This window comes from Bos grunniens, chromosome 24 (assembly GCF_055505025.1).
Source record: "Bos grunniens cultivar Pamir isolate PY7600 chromosome 24, Bosgru_T2T1.0, whole genome shotgun sequence".
NCBI classification, from domain to species: Eukaryota; Metazoa; Chordata; class Mammalia; order Artiodactyla; family Bovidae; genus Bos; species Bos grunniens.
The window spans coordinates 22,312,639-22,327,518 of NC_141188.1; the positions used below are offsets into that span (position 1 = coordinate 22,312,639).

General features: G+C 43.8%; 1 protein-coding gene across 13 annotated transcripts in view; it reads right to left on the reverse strand.

Moving 5' to 3' along the window:
* The window catches only part of FHOD3 (formin homology 2 domain containing 3), a 523,276-nt gene that overhangs the window by 377,832 nt on the left and 130,564 nt on the right, over positions 1 to 14,880 (reverse strand). The gene's annotated exons all lie outside the window — the stretch shown is intronic.

Genomic DNA, 14,880 nt, shown 5'->3' on the forward strand with positions numbered 1-14,880 from the left:
CAATTTTATTAATCCAATGCTTAACTTGTCCACTGAGGATTTAAATGAAAGACTCACGTGTACTAAGCTTCAGGCCATGTGTACTAAGCTCCCACTGTGCTAGATGGTTCACCTGGGGGCCTTTAATTTTGGATTGTGAGTCCATCTTCAGAAATACTTGATCCGTGGGAATCCCATGCAGCCTGGGTACAGAGTGTCCCTCAAGAAAAGCATCCCCACTTTGGGACCCCTAATTGATCTAATTGACCTAATTGATCAGATTAAGGATTCTTACATAAGTAATATCATTTAAACCCCAAACCCAAGTGATGGTACACCTGAGATTACAAATCCTACCACACCTGTCTCAAGTTAGAGGGGATAAACTTCCTACTAATCTCCCTAGTCTGGGGGGCACATTTTCCCTGGCCATTCTTTCACCGAGCATGTGGTCCTGAGGAGTCTGACTTTAAACAGGAATCCTCACACTCCAAAAACCTAAGGTCTCTTCTCCTATCTCCACAGCCTCCTAGGTGCTCTGCAGTCACCAAAATTGGCCCATTTTTGCGAGGCTGCTCTGGTATCAGCTCACATTGTCCTCACTGATGAAAAAAATTTTGAACACTGGTGATTTCCTGTGATTTCTTGTCATCTCTGACATACACTTAAAAGGATACTCAATGTTTTACAGCCAGCAGGACTAAGTGGTCTGTGACAGCAGGGTTTTCAAGATATCTCAGCTACTATCTTCCAGGAACAGAAGCCCAGGGTACACAATCAACAACTATGAAATAGCCTAAGCCGAGTATTTTTTCCTTTACACTAGCTATACAAGCAAAATAATTTAAATCTCATTTGGTCTAGCCTCTCACCCATAGAAGACGTGACCCACTAGCTGCTGGAACAAATCAAATGAACACATTTTTAAAAGATGCTGAAAAATGCAGATAATTAGAAAGAAGAAACAATACCCATCTTGCAACTATTAGACATACAGTTTGTTTACTTATTTTTTTCATAATTTGATTTTTTTATTTTCTGAAATAAAACCAGTGTACACTGTACAAACCATATCTAGTGATGGAATAAGTGAAAAATTATACCAAAAAAATCATAAGCAAAAAAATTTAGGTAACAATGTACAATACTTGGAGAAGGCAATGGCCACCCACTCCAGTACTCTTGCCTGGAAATTCCCATGGACGGAGGAGCCTGGTAGGCTGCAGTCCATGGGGTTGCAAATAGTCAGACATGACTGAGCAACTTCACTTTCACTTTTCCCTTTCATGCATTGAAGAAGGAAATGGCAACCCACTCCAGTGTTCTTGCCTGGAGAATCCCAGGGACGGGAGAACCTGGTAGGCTGCCGTCTATGGGGTCGCACAGAATCGGACACGACTGAAGCGACTTAGCAGCAGCAGCAGCAGTACAATACTTATTAGAATTCATTCTTATAAACAATTCTTTATGTTTATGTTTTGTATTTCATAAGATTTCCTTACGATTGATTCCCAGAAATTACTGGAACAAACAGAATAAATGTGTAAAGATCTTTCCTAATAATAATAAAAGTAATACGTAAGTACATGTTGCCTAACTGCCTTCCTAAAGGACTACACACCCAAAGCAAAAGCAGTTTAACACTTTATGGTGTCCTATTAAGTCTGGGTTATATGAGTGATTTTATTCAAGAGTCAATGAGCCTAAGACATTTGCACAATTAACAGGAAGGGAAAGTAGAAAAACAAGGCTTTAACCTAAACTGCAAAGGCAGAGAATCATAGCACCAAAAAGAAAATCCATGCCCTCCAAACAATACAGTCCAAACATATGGTAAAGAACTCTGAGCAAAAGTCAAGGCACAACGTTATTATATAGGAGGTTAAGCATCTGCTTTTCAAAAGCAGCAAGAAGGTGCCATTTACTGCCCTCTGCGGTTGACCACAACCCATGAGTCCCAGTACTGTCTTGGTCGGTCCCACTGGAGCCTTCCTCCCTTCCACGTGTGACCCTGACACGCCCAGAGAAGGACCAGCGCAGCAGGGCACACGGCACACACTCCCAGGTCTCCTGAGATGACAACTTGCAAGCAGGGGCCTAACTTCAGAGACCCCACGGTTCCTTCCCCCATCGATGGAAGATGAAGTTGGCCGGGGCAGACCTACCCCCTTTGCTAGGAAAAGACCTTTAACATAAATCTGAAGCTGGTGATTTTGTTTTCAACCTTCCCATCCACTGAAGTTAAAGAAACAGAAAGATACATCTCACCAATTTCGAAACAGCAACCACCAAAATCGACAGTCTTCTTTAAAATTTAAAAACTAGAGAAAGGAAAGTCTTTAAACTAGTATCCAGCTGGCGCTCTGTGGACTCTTTGTAAAGTGGACTTTAAATTACAAATTAGAGTAAAACAACAGGAGCAAAAATAAAGAGCAATCAGAGTCTGTTTCTGAAGAAAATCTCCAGGGCGACCATGGTCCTGATGGGCCTGGCCGCTCGTGCCAGCTGTAATAACTGCTCTGAAAATCACAGCTCCCCTCGAGGCAGAGCTTTCTTGGTAAAACAAAGCTATGATTACTGGAAGGCGGAAATGCTCAAAAAGAATCACCAGCGGAAAACAGGATTTTTTTTTTTAATCTTCAGATTTCCTCAAATGGAGTCAACCTTCAGTGACTAAATGCAAAACGAATTCTGGTGACATGTTCCCCCATATACTCCCTCCAGGGACTGCACATTGTTCAGGTAACAAGTTTGTTTTATCATTATAGTTACATTCAACAAAATTTGCACTCTGCAAAACAGTCCCAGTTTCTCTTGCTTCTCTGCAAAGTTCCCACTTAAAGGACAATCCTATATAGGGCTAAAAGAATCGGCCTGCCAATGCAGGAGACATGAGTTCAATCCCTGGGTCGGGAAGATCCCCTGGAGGAGGGAATGGCAACCCACGCCAGTATTCTTGCCTGGAAAATCCCAGGGACAAAGGAGCCTGGCGGGCTATATATAGTCCATGGGGACAGAAAAGTCGGACACAACTGAGTATGCACGACGATCACAGTTTCCTTCTATAGTATTACACAACCCAAATTATAATCATAAACTCATCTCTAAACCATATGCTATTAACTCTGAAATTAAAACAAAATGCAGAGTGCCCAGGACTGCAGAATTTAAGATTTGGAAGGGACCTCAGGGGGCACAAAATTCTACTTTCCACACACTTAAAATGCATCCTCACCCAGCCAATGGGCTTGCTCAAACCTGAGCCCAATACATCCACCAGTAACCTCTCCCCACAGAAGTAGTGCTGCCCAAGGGAACCGCCCAAAACAGGCCTGCTCCTTCCTCAGGACAGTCATGAAAATCAGGAAGATGCTCTTCACAACCCTGCCAGATTTCAAGGCCAGGCCTCCCTAAGCCCTCTGGCTGCCCCCAAATTCTCCTGCATGCTGTTCAGGACACCCTTCAAACAGTCAGAGGCCCCCCTAAGAGGTGGCTTACAGACCACTGCAGCCAGAGTCTATATACCCCTTTGAAAGAATATAAAGCTTTACAGACCATCTCATCCTATATAGCTTTATTTTTTGTAAAATGTAGTCAACTAAAGCATACAGGATCAAACGGCTAGATAGCATCACTGACTCAAAGGACATGAATCTGAGCAAACTCCAGGAGATAGTGAAGGACAGGGAAGCCTGGCCTGCTGCAGTCCACGGGGTCTCAATGGGTCGGACATGACTTAGTGACTGAACAACAGCAGCAAAGCACACTGGTCATCTTTTATAAAAATGCTATTTTCTCAGTATCTTTCTATACTCGTATAATAACATTTTACCCAAGAGGCAGGACATTATTTTAATTATGTTCCACTTTTTTTGTCGATTTCAACCTTTCAACATCTCAACTTTGTCATAAAACATTAGGTACTCCTATCAGCTTTCCGTCACTTTCAACCATTTTGAGTAAGCCCTCTAGATATAGAACACTAATTTTTTTTAGGTGAAGATATGACAGCCTTATGAAATCCAGTGAATCTGCCTGTCCTTTTCTGATGGCTCAAAACAAAAACAAAAAACACCAACCAGGTTGTTTTTAAATAAATGATGAGTTCATCTAACATCTAGCCCACAAGGATATTATAAGAAGCCCTATCAAGTGTATTCCTAAAATAAGATCAAACAGCCCAAAGTCACTTCCATTCACTCTTAGCTAACCTATGACATTGGTTCCTAGTAATTCTATAGTCGTTTAGAAATTCTAACAATATGTTTATCACCTTGCCTCAAGTTTTCACTTTTTTTGATTTAATAAAAAAAAGAACTACTGATTATCAACCATGTACTGGGTAGAACAGACTTCACTAGAGATTACTGTCAAGCTTCTATGATTAAAATAACCATTTTAACCTTGCTTATTTTCCATTTTTAAAAACTGGCTGATTTGCCCAACCCTAGTCTTCTGGCAAATGGAAATCAAGTAGAATGAAATAACCTATAATTTACAGCAACACCAAGGAGCTGTCCAAGTCCCATATCTTTGTTCTCTTTCAAGCCAAGATCCTTCAACAGTAAAAAGAGATAAAAGTTTCTCCTGTGTCCTGAAGCCTTTCAGCTTCATATCCAGAATCTCAAGGTCTCTGGAGACAAGCCTGAGGTTTAGGCCTGCATGAGGCAACAGCACCCACTTGCCTCAGTGAGATCTTTGGGGGCTTCGAGGTCTGGTCAGGCTCTGCTCTGTCATTCAAACAAGCCCCAGAGGAAGACACCCAGGTGTGCCAGCAGGTCAGCTCTTCAGATGGCTGCTCCTCTACATTTGGTGTTGCTAAGCAACAAGGTATCCCCCCCCCCGCCCACCCCGCCCCTCAGTGCTGGTGATGACAAGCTATCTCCAGGATGCTCCAGGGAAGGGAGAGGCTCCAGTCAAAGCCTCTGACATCTTTTCAGAGTTGACTCCTAATTATTTCTCCAGCCCTGCTGCTGCTGCTGCTGCTGCTAAGTCGCTTCAGTCATGTCCGACTCTGTGCGACCCCAGAGATGGCGGCCCACCAGACTCCCCCATCCCTGGGATTCTCCAGGCAAGAACACTGGAGTGGGTTGCCATTTCCTTCTCCAATGCATGAAAGTGAAAAGTGAAAGTGATCTCCAGCCCTAAGAACTCCTTGATCCGTGTTAACAGGCAAAAAGCAGAAAGACATTCTTTAAAGCCATTCTCCTTCCCCATAGCAAAGGAATGAGCTGCATCTGTAACAGATGTACTGGAGGCTGGCTTCAAGGCACAAAGGCAATAAATATGGAGGCGCCTCTGCAGTATTTGAGTGGCTTGTAAGAAGTGCCTCCTGTGGGGTTCCTGCTTGGGCCTGCCATACAAAACTGGGTATTTTCCTCACCTGCTTTGGCCAGGACTCTGAATCTCATTAGGTATAAGTCTGTCTAGTTTTTCAGCTTTTATCTCCCACTGAAGTTTGCTAATCTTTTCAGACTGATAGCAATTAATACTATGCAAGGTGTCACTCCCATCCTCCTCCTCTAAACAGAAACTACAGATGCACACAACACCCTAAGAAGCCTGTGCCTCACAGCACTGCTTCTCACAGCAGAAGAAGCCACCTCCATGACACCCCAGCCACGGCCTGCCATGCTACCTCCTCAGAGTTCCTGGTGGCAAGGACTTCTGGGAAAAACAATCTCCAATTTCTAATTGGACCTCAAAACCCTTCACGAGGTGCCACTTCCTGGGATAAAGCTTCATATACCTGCACGGTATGTCTCTCTCTTTATTCCAAGCAGTGTTGGCATATGCGTGCGTGCTCAGTCACTGCAGTCGTGTCTGACTCTTTGCAGCCCCATGCACTGTAGCCTGTGAGGTTCCTCTGTCCATGGGTTCTCCAGGCAAGAATACTAGAGTGGGTTGCCATGCCCTCCTCCAGGGAATCTTCCCGACCAGGGATCGAAACCACATCTCCTGAGTCTCTGGCGCTGCTGGCAGATTCTTTATCACTGGGCCACTGGGCAAGCCCAATGTTAGCACTTGGTCCCTTAATTAATTTAACATTCTCATTTCAACTGACTCCTGCTGGAACATATTTTAAATTTCACTAGAAAAGCTGGGCATGCCCAGTCAGCCCACACACCGTCTTTGGATGATGTGTTCTCACTACCTTGCGTGAAAAATGTTGACACCCAGTGACCCCATCTATCTGACCACAGCTGACAGAAGCAGGGAAGACCATTTGACCTAAAGGAACCAGTCATGTTCCTTCTCCTAAAAAAAGTCAGAAAGTGTGAAAAAATTTTACTGAATGTCAGAAAGTGTAGTATGGTCCCTTGAGTGCTCATGCATTCTGTTGCCACGTCAAAGAGCAAACAGGTCCAGTCAACAGAGAAAACTAGGGTGGGTCACTGGCCCCAGGAGGAGGAGGGACAAGAGGCCATCCAACAAGACAGGCAGACAGATCTGGTAGCCAAGGACACCCCATTTCCACACCCTCTTCCATGAGCTCCCTGCTCTTCCGTCCCATGAGACACCCCTACATCTTCATAGTAAACCCCGGCTACTGAAGCAGACCTGAGCGGGGCTCTGTTCCTCACAAGTATGAACGGGCATTTTTCGACTTGCCAAGACAAAGTAAGAGAGTAACAGAGTCAACCAAAATTTCCTTCATGCTTACTACACAAACATGCTTACTGCCTTAGACACACTGAGGGGAGGGGGGGAAAGGACAAATGTGATTCCTACTCCCTAAATAACATCATCTGGTTGGGGAATCAACAGTAACCCAAGGCAGAATTCATGAAAAATAAAGTCAGGATATACACCTTAGAAATGGACTTCAGAATAACTGACAACCACAACTATGGACGCTCCCTGAAGAGGTTGGTCAAGAGGGTCCAGGGCAGGTGAGCACAGAAATCTTCACTGAGAGCTCATCTCAGACCAAGAAGGATGAGTAGGTTTTGGAGAGGCAGGAAAGCAAACATGCAAAGGTTTAACGCTTCCTGACTGTGACCCACTGGGAGATACATAGCTATAACATCTTTCGTTCAAAGTCTATTTCGCATCCTAATATCTGAGAATGATTACTTTTCAGAAACAATGAAAACATCGGTAATTACATTCATTGTGCAGCGACTGTGGCTGCGATACTTTATAATTTAGAATAAGGTATTAACCATGTTCATATTTTTTATGGGATAATTCAAACATTTCATCCATTCATTCATCAATCCATCTGCCTACTCATTGCAGAAACATTGACTGAGTGTCCCAGACTCTGAGTCAGGCACCAGGAGCATCATGCTCCTGGTGGGAAAAAGAGCCTCAAACCATGACAATCTTTGAACCACTTGGAGACTCCGCAAATGGTAGCAAATCAGTGTACTGAATTCATGAGAGTAAGATCAGCAAACATCTGGGTAACAAAATGAAACAACTATATTTAGCCTGAGGGATTTGAAGAAGCCTTCCCCCAAAGTATTAAGACTGAACTTGAACTTGATTTTGCAAGAAAGACAGGAGAGGTAGCTTTGGGAAGAGAGGAGAGCATTAACTGCATTATTATATGAAAACAGAGGATTCAGTCCTGGAGATAGCAGTGCTTGTGTGAATTGCCCAGGGAGGTGGCAGGAGACTGACCACAGCAACAGGTGTGCCAAGAATTACACTCTGCAGACAATGGGAACCAGGAAGGATTATTTTTTGGTGAAGAGAGACAGGATCAGATATGGTTTTGCAAAGAATCCCTCTGCTGGCAACGTGATCTTCCTTGTCTCATATTTTAAATGTCTCTGTAAATTCTGGCAACTTGATAATTGTTTTTCTTCTAAGAGCTCCATGATTCAAAGAACACGTGTATTTATATTAAGTTCTGCAGGAACCTCAGCATTTCAGTCTCAAATCTCCTCCCATATTTTTTCTAGAAACAGACCTCAACTTATGCCTTATTTATAACAGGAAAAAGCAAAGCCTGTGAAGACAGATTCGAGTTCAAATCCTAACTGAGCTACTTTCTCACTGTGTGTCCTCATCCTTAAACATAATTCCCACCACACTGCTTGGTGCATGAGGAATAAACAAAGCCATTTACTAACTGGGTGTCTTTGTGCACATTCTTTGAGTTTTATGGAAAATGAAGATAATAAGAGAACAATTCTTGGGAGTATTATAAAGACCAAAATGAGACAGAACAAGTAAAAGCACTTACCACAAAGTCCAGATCCAAAATCATTAGTTACTATTACAGTGTATAAAAAGCATTTGGGCCGATGCTTAGAATGAAGTAAGCAGTGAATATATGCTAGTTCCTTCTTTCATGCCAGTATCTGTACTTTCTGTCTCTTCAGGTGTGTGGGCTGCTTTTGATGTAGAAGGCACTTCCAAAACACCAAGTCAATGGATGGGGAGCCCACCATCTAAAGAAGTCTAGCAACTGATCCTCCACGATTCCTCATGCTCTCCTCACCTAGGTACCAACCCCACTGTTAGTACTGTCTCCAAGGAGTGTCTGCTGTTACTATTACAAAGCAATATGATTCCATTGAAAAGAGAGCAGAGTGTTTCCAAAACTGCCCCTCTGCGTGATCAGGGACCCAGAACACATTCTTAGCATCCACCATCTTTCTAATACTCATTGTGTGTTCAGGGATGCTCATCACGATTCACCCCGGCAAAAATGCTATTTAGGTTGCCTTTTCTTTACACTTTCCTATTGGTCAAAAATGTGGTGGGATGGTTCCAGCTGTTCCACATACTTTGAGAACTTCACCCAAATTGAACCTACCCCCATTTCCAACCTCCTTTCTCATGCCTGCTTAATCCTTCTTTCTAACCCAATCTAATCTCTATCAAATTCCAAAACTGTAATCATGGCTTTGAACCATAAATATTGCAAATTTTCTACCATCAATGTGAACTGCTCTTATTACTGGAAAAAAGTTCATTAAATTTTAAAATTCATAGCAGAACGGGGATTTGGAGACAAAGTTTCAGGAGGTGAAGAAGTGGGCAGAGGCCTGGGGGTGGGGACCAATGTATCTATAAACCCCCATGGGGCTGGGAACAGCAGAGAAGCTAGGGCAGTGGGAGACCCAGGAAGGCTCCCTGGACTGTACTTCCTAACATCCCAACCCCAGCCTGGCAGTTTCATGCCTCGTGTTAAAATGGTGGCAGTGTTTATTCTTCTCAGCTCAGTGTTAAAAATACTAAAAAATATAAGCTGATTGCTCATCTTCCTGATGCATCCTTCCTACGTGTCTGATAAAAGCTTCCATCAGTGTTTAATTTAACCAGATCTAATTCACCAAGGGCTTACTCAGGGACACTAGATTTTCTAATATGAATTGGATTCTCTTTCTCAGAAGGCTTTTTCAGCCGGAGCTGCTGCTGGGGGATTAAACCAAGACACCCGCCCTGGGCAGCCTGGAGGGTGAACTGCAACCCAGGCCAGTCACACACCAGTGCACCAGTGGGCAGGAACTACAAGCACTGCTGTCCAGGGCGGCTGTCTTGCACGAAACCAGGACAGCAGGTCCCCTGCACTGTTGGGGAGCACTGCTGTCACATTCCTGAGGGTGCTTTCAGACCCGCACATACAATATGCTTTCTGCATCACTATTTGAGGCCTGAAGAGGTATTCCGACACATTTGAATTGACCAACCTCAAATTGCTGGTGGAAAATCAGAACAAGTCCTGTGGAAAACAGCTGAGCAAAAGCTATCAAATTATAAGTGCATCTGTCATTTAACCCACAGATCCCCATCTTCTGGAATTTATCCCACAGATAAACCTGCATATGTTCAAAATGGCATATATACAGTTATTGACTGCAGCGTTGTTTCTAATGGCCAAGAATAGGCAACAAACCAACTATTCATTAATAGGAAATGGATTCAAAAAGGTTCCTACAGACACATATTGGAATATTACACAACTGTCAAAAAAGAAATAGGAAGCTCTTTATTTACTAAATGGTAAGACCCTCAAGAAATACTAAGTGAATAAAAAGTGCACATAATATAGTACCTTTTTATTTTAAAAGGGGGGGATAAATTATATATTTTTATTCACACATAAAAACACAAGGAATTAATAACACTATTACATGTCATGGTGAATCCCAAAGTGATTACATGAGCTTTGGGAGTGGGAACAGGGAACATGGCTAGGGTAAAAAGGAAGGATATTTTACTATATATCATTCTATACCTTTCAAAGGTGTAGTTATGTGGATGTGCCACTTTTTCCCAAAAAGTTAAATTTAGAGTTTAATTAAAGAACTTTTAAAAATTAAAATAAAAATGATACACCTCGTTAAAAAGCTTCCTCTGGTGGCTCAGATGGTAAAGAATCTGACTGCAACTCAGGAGACTCAGGTTAGATCCCTGGGTCAGGAAGATCCCCTGAAGAAGGGAATAACTACCCACTCCAGTACTCTTGTCTGGAGAATTCCATGGACAGAGGAGCCTGGAGGGCTATAGTCCACGTGGGCTGCAAAGAGTCGGACATGACTGAGCAACTAACACTCACTTTCTTTTACCATGTTGAAACGCCCCCCCTGCTCTATAACCCTACAGCTGGGATCTGTGAGAACCCTGCTCTTCTCGTCCTGTCTCCATCCTGGCCACAGTCTCTCTACTGATTCTTATGCTGACCCCTCAGAGTTCGCCTTCTTCAGATAGCATGCTCCTTCCCTCCCCCCCATTATAGACTGCTCATGCGCACAGGTGCTGCCCATCCCCCTCAGAAACTAGCATGGCCCTGCTGACCCCTGGAACTGTCATATGACCCCAAACAACCACCAAATTTCATGGCAGCTCTGGCTGGATATCAAGGTTGCACATTACCACTGTCCTTTTGTTGACTACTGATTCTGGAATATTCCAGACAATCTGCCAGCAACCCCACTGGACTCAGACCGCATTCACCCATTCAGCCATACCTATCACCTCTACTGCTCTGAAACACTTTTTCAAGGGAGAAGACATTTAAGCCGGTCACCACTCTACTTCCGTTCTCCATTCTAAAATTTAACCCACACAACAAATTAATTATGCACAATTGCACAATTTGCCTTTAGGTTGCAAACTTTAAGATCCTTGCAGTATGCATGCCACAAACTCTTTGTTCAGCTGAACTTAAGCTTTCAGGGCCAAGTAACTTTATAAAAATGAGAAAAGTCCCACAAAAGAAGCGATCCAACTTCCTCATCATGTACTGTTGCATAAGTATTTGAAAATTCAAAAGCATCTCACTTTTGTTACCTAAGCGAAAAAACTTAAATTTAGTTCAATTATGTGTACTTCCTCACACGTGAATGTCACTTGGCAAATCAAATAATCTGTACTTTCATTTTAAAAAATCATTTTAGTTTTTGAAACATGCTAAGGAATACTTTACCAGAATAAGTTCTGATAATAAGCTATTAAACTTTAGTGAAAACTGAGACCACTGAAAGGCCTGCATGCTAGTTCCAACAGAACCTGTGACAGTGACTCTGTCTCTCCTCATGGCCACTACTGGGCTTGGGCTGAGCTGTGGCTGAGTCATGGCCATATTTAACCTCACCATTTGTCTTTTGGGTAAGAAAAGGGTGGGGGTGAAAGAGACAGTGATAAACATCAAAACTCCACCACCACTGAAGTCATTAGCTGAAACGACAGGCTGGTAAGACATGTCCCCACTTACTATTTACACCACGCCAACTACGTACTGTCCTGAACTGCCACACCAGACAGCCAGACCCGACGGTCATAAAGCTGCTGGAACGGGAAAAGAATTTATCAAGCATCTCAGCTAATCACAGATAAGCTAAAGGACACTAGCCAAATTCTAGGGCTCCTGCCTGACCCGTTTCCAGAACCTGGTTCTTACTTTTAGGCCAACACTGTGTTTAAAAAACCTTAAGTGTGGGGGTGAGAATATTTAACACCAAATTCTAACTGTGGTGAGCTAAAGTCTTATTATAAAACCAGCTGTCCTGCATTCATGAGGGCCAGCCACAGGTAAAACTTGCATTATTTAACAGACTCACTTAAATAAACAGCTTGTTTAATGGATCCACTCCCAAGGTCACTCTGGATCCCTCCGGGACGCCCTTCTGGTGGGGCGGTGAGGGGTGCAGACAGGTACCGGTCTCCACCTGGGGCAGGCAGAGGGGCACTGACAAGTGTGCAAAAACACTGTGGGAGAGGGGGACAGCCTTTTCAGGTGGTAAGCAGGAGAAGCAATTCGAGGTAAGGTTCAGTCTGCATGACCCCTGATTGTACTTGATGGCCAGAGACACCCCCAAAATGTGGCCTGTCGGCTTTCAAGTACCCACCATCAGTTAATTCGGGGCTGACGTGGGCCTGGTACTGCCGTGGAAGACTGAGGGGGTGTTGTCACATCAGAATAAACCCAGGACCACTGTGAGAAAAGTCCAGGGCCCCATCCTCCCTTCCCAGCCTCTAAGGATCAGCCTCGGGCCAAGTTGAGCCCGGAAGAGACGAAGAGAGAACTGGGTGTAACTGGACACAAGAGTCAGTCGGGAGCTGTCTGACACCTCCCAAGTCATGTAGGCCAACGTCGTCTTCAAGAAAAGGGGCAAACACTTTCTCGGTCTTATTTTTAGGCCTTCCCAGGAGTCTGTGCTCCAGAGCAAATGCTCCCCAAGCAGGCTAATTCCGTGATTCGAGCGTCTGCTCTTCTTGGTATGGAAAGAAAGATCAGACAGAAGGGACTCTCCTCCTTTCAGCTGTGTTCCTCCATGGCCACCTGCGACAACGCAGGCCCAAGGAAGTCCTCCCATCCCGGAGGTCCATCAGACTCACCGCCCGGCTGTTTACAGATGCCCTGTCCACCCAGTACTCAGGCGCTTAAAACAGCGAGACTCCCAACCCAGGAGGAGCACAAGGCTGCTTTGCCTTCAGTGTGTGCTCTTACAGGAAACCTACAAAATTAAAAGTAGTGAGCTGCTGTGGGGTAACGAAGGAGCATCAGCATTCTTTCCTTCCATGGTTTATGTCAATTCGGGCAAACATGTGTGAAGCATCTGCCTTTTTAAACAGAAAGCAAGAGCTCAGATTGCTAGGCTGTGGCATGCTATGCGCAAACCCCACAGCTAAATTGGGAGCCGCATCCATGGGAGGGGCGCACTTGACTCGGGCCACCACAGCTGCCCTGGCCACCAGCTGCCCAGGAGGCCTCCACTTGAACCAAAGGGGAGTCAGTCAACAATAGAGCACAGCCAGAATCACAGAGGAAAAAGTATGAGCTCCTGTCGACTGCACAGCCCGAGAGCCAGGTTCCAAAGTCCGGTTGACTACAGAGAAGACAGATGATAATTGTTTTAAAATTCCCTTTACTGCATGCAGGGCTATTTCACAACATTTTCCTTGAACTAGATACTGGCAAGAATTTAATATGTTTATGGCCAGACCTATTTTATAATGAAGAAACTGTAATTTTGACATTATAAGTTCTTCTTCCAGGCCCACACTTTCCTACCCTTCTTCTCCCTCTGAGGCTGAGAATTCCCTTCACTGTTTCAGGCCTCTTTATCACAGTCAAATTCCCACTGAGGAAGAGCATGTGGGTTCTGACAAGGGGTCTGACTCGTGTCACCCCTTAAGAGCCAGGCAGCGGAAGTAAACATGTCACACGCCTTCCCTGAACGCTTTTTTCGTCATAAACCTTAAACTCTCTGTCAACTCGGGTCCATGGTGATACTCCCAAACCCCAAGCCATCTAGTTCTCGAGTACAAAGCATCCAAACTCAGGTGGAATATTTTCAAATTGTTGTTACAAAAGCAACGGGGCTGCTTTCTAAAGAAAAGAAAAGAAAAAAAAAAACTGCAACAGAGGATAAAGCACTTTATTCAATCTTTCTACCCCAAAAGTCTTTTACTTGGACTTAGACAAACATTCTGAATGCTAATCTCTGTGAAATCCCTTTTCAGAGTCCATGAAAATGTGGAGCTGCTGTGAACATCTCAATTCTGGGCGAGCCCCCACCACTCTGAGCCTAATCAGAAACGGGGACATTTGTCCAAATGGATTGAAGATGTAGCATTTCCAAATTCTAAATGGCAACCCACCTCCAAAGTGTCAGTGAATTGCTGAGGTGCAAACCAACAAGTCTTGTTTTTTGCAGAAAAACCAAAGAATATGATTGCATCTTATAATACATAGAATTACATGTGTTAATATGCCCAATGCTCATCTCTTTTGGTTAGGTGTAACATTTTTTGGCCTAACTTTCTTCAATTTGGTGGCAATTGTTCATTTTCTTAAAAATCTGTGTAAACAAAAAAAATTTTCCAAGACAGTTAATAGTAGTTGATTAGATGAATGTCAGGGAAGTGGAAAGTTGGTAAAAGAAGATAAGGCCAACATTATAATCTTCCCTAAGGCAGCTCATTTGCTGAGTGACTTTATATTTTTCCAATTTTCTGGGGAGGAAACGTCACTGCACATTTCATATTTGCCTTCTTCCTCTCTTGACAATCCCTTGCTGGCTCAGAAATATACACAACAGCAGTAAAAGACTTTAAGCAGCAGAATGTCCTGGTCAGGTCTGCATTTTGGGGACATCACCCTGCAGAATGCATGAAGGGCTGGCAGAGAATCCCAGTGGAGGAGAGGGATCCCAGGGAGAGGGCCACAGTCTCCAAAAGAAAGATGTCAAGAACCCCAAATCATGGCAGTAGCAACCAGAATGGAGAGATAGGGCTCATGGGAACAACTTGACAAATAAAAAATATATGTTCTTAACATGTAGAAATTAGTGATCAAACAAAACAAGTGTTATTAACCAAACAGTTTTGGAAGGAGGCTGTAGTAATGAGCAGATTATGGCTCACTCGGTCACCTGTGTCGGGCGAACAGTGATGTAGACAAGGATGCTCAGGACAGAAGCCAAGGACTTGTCA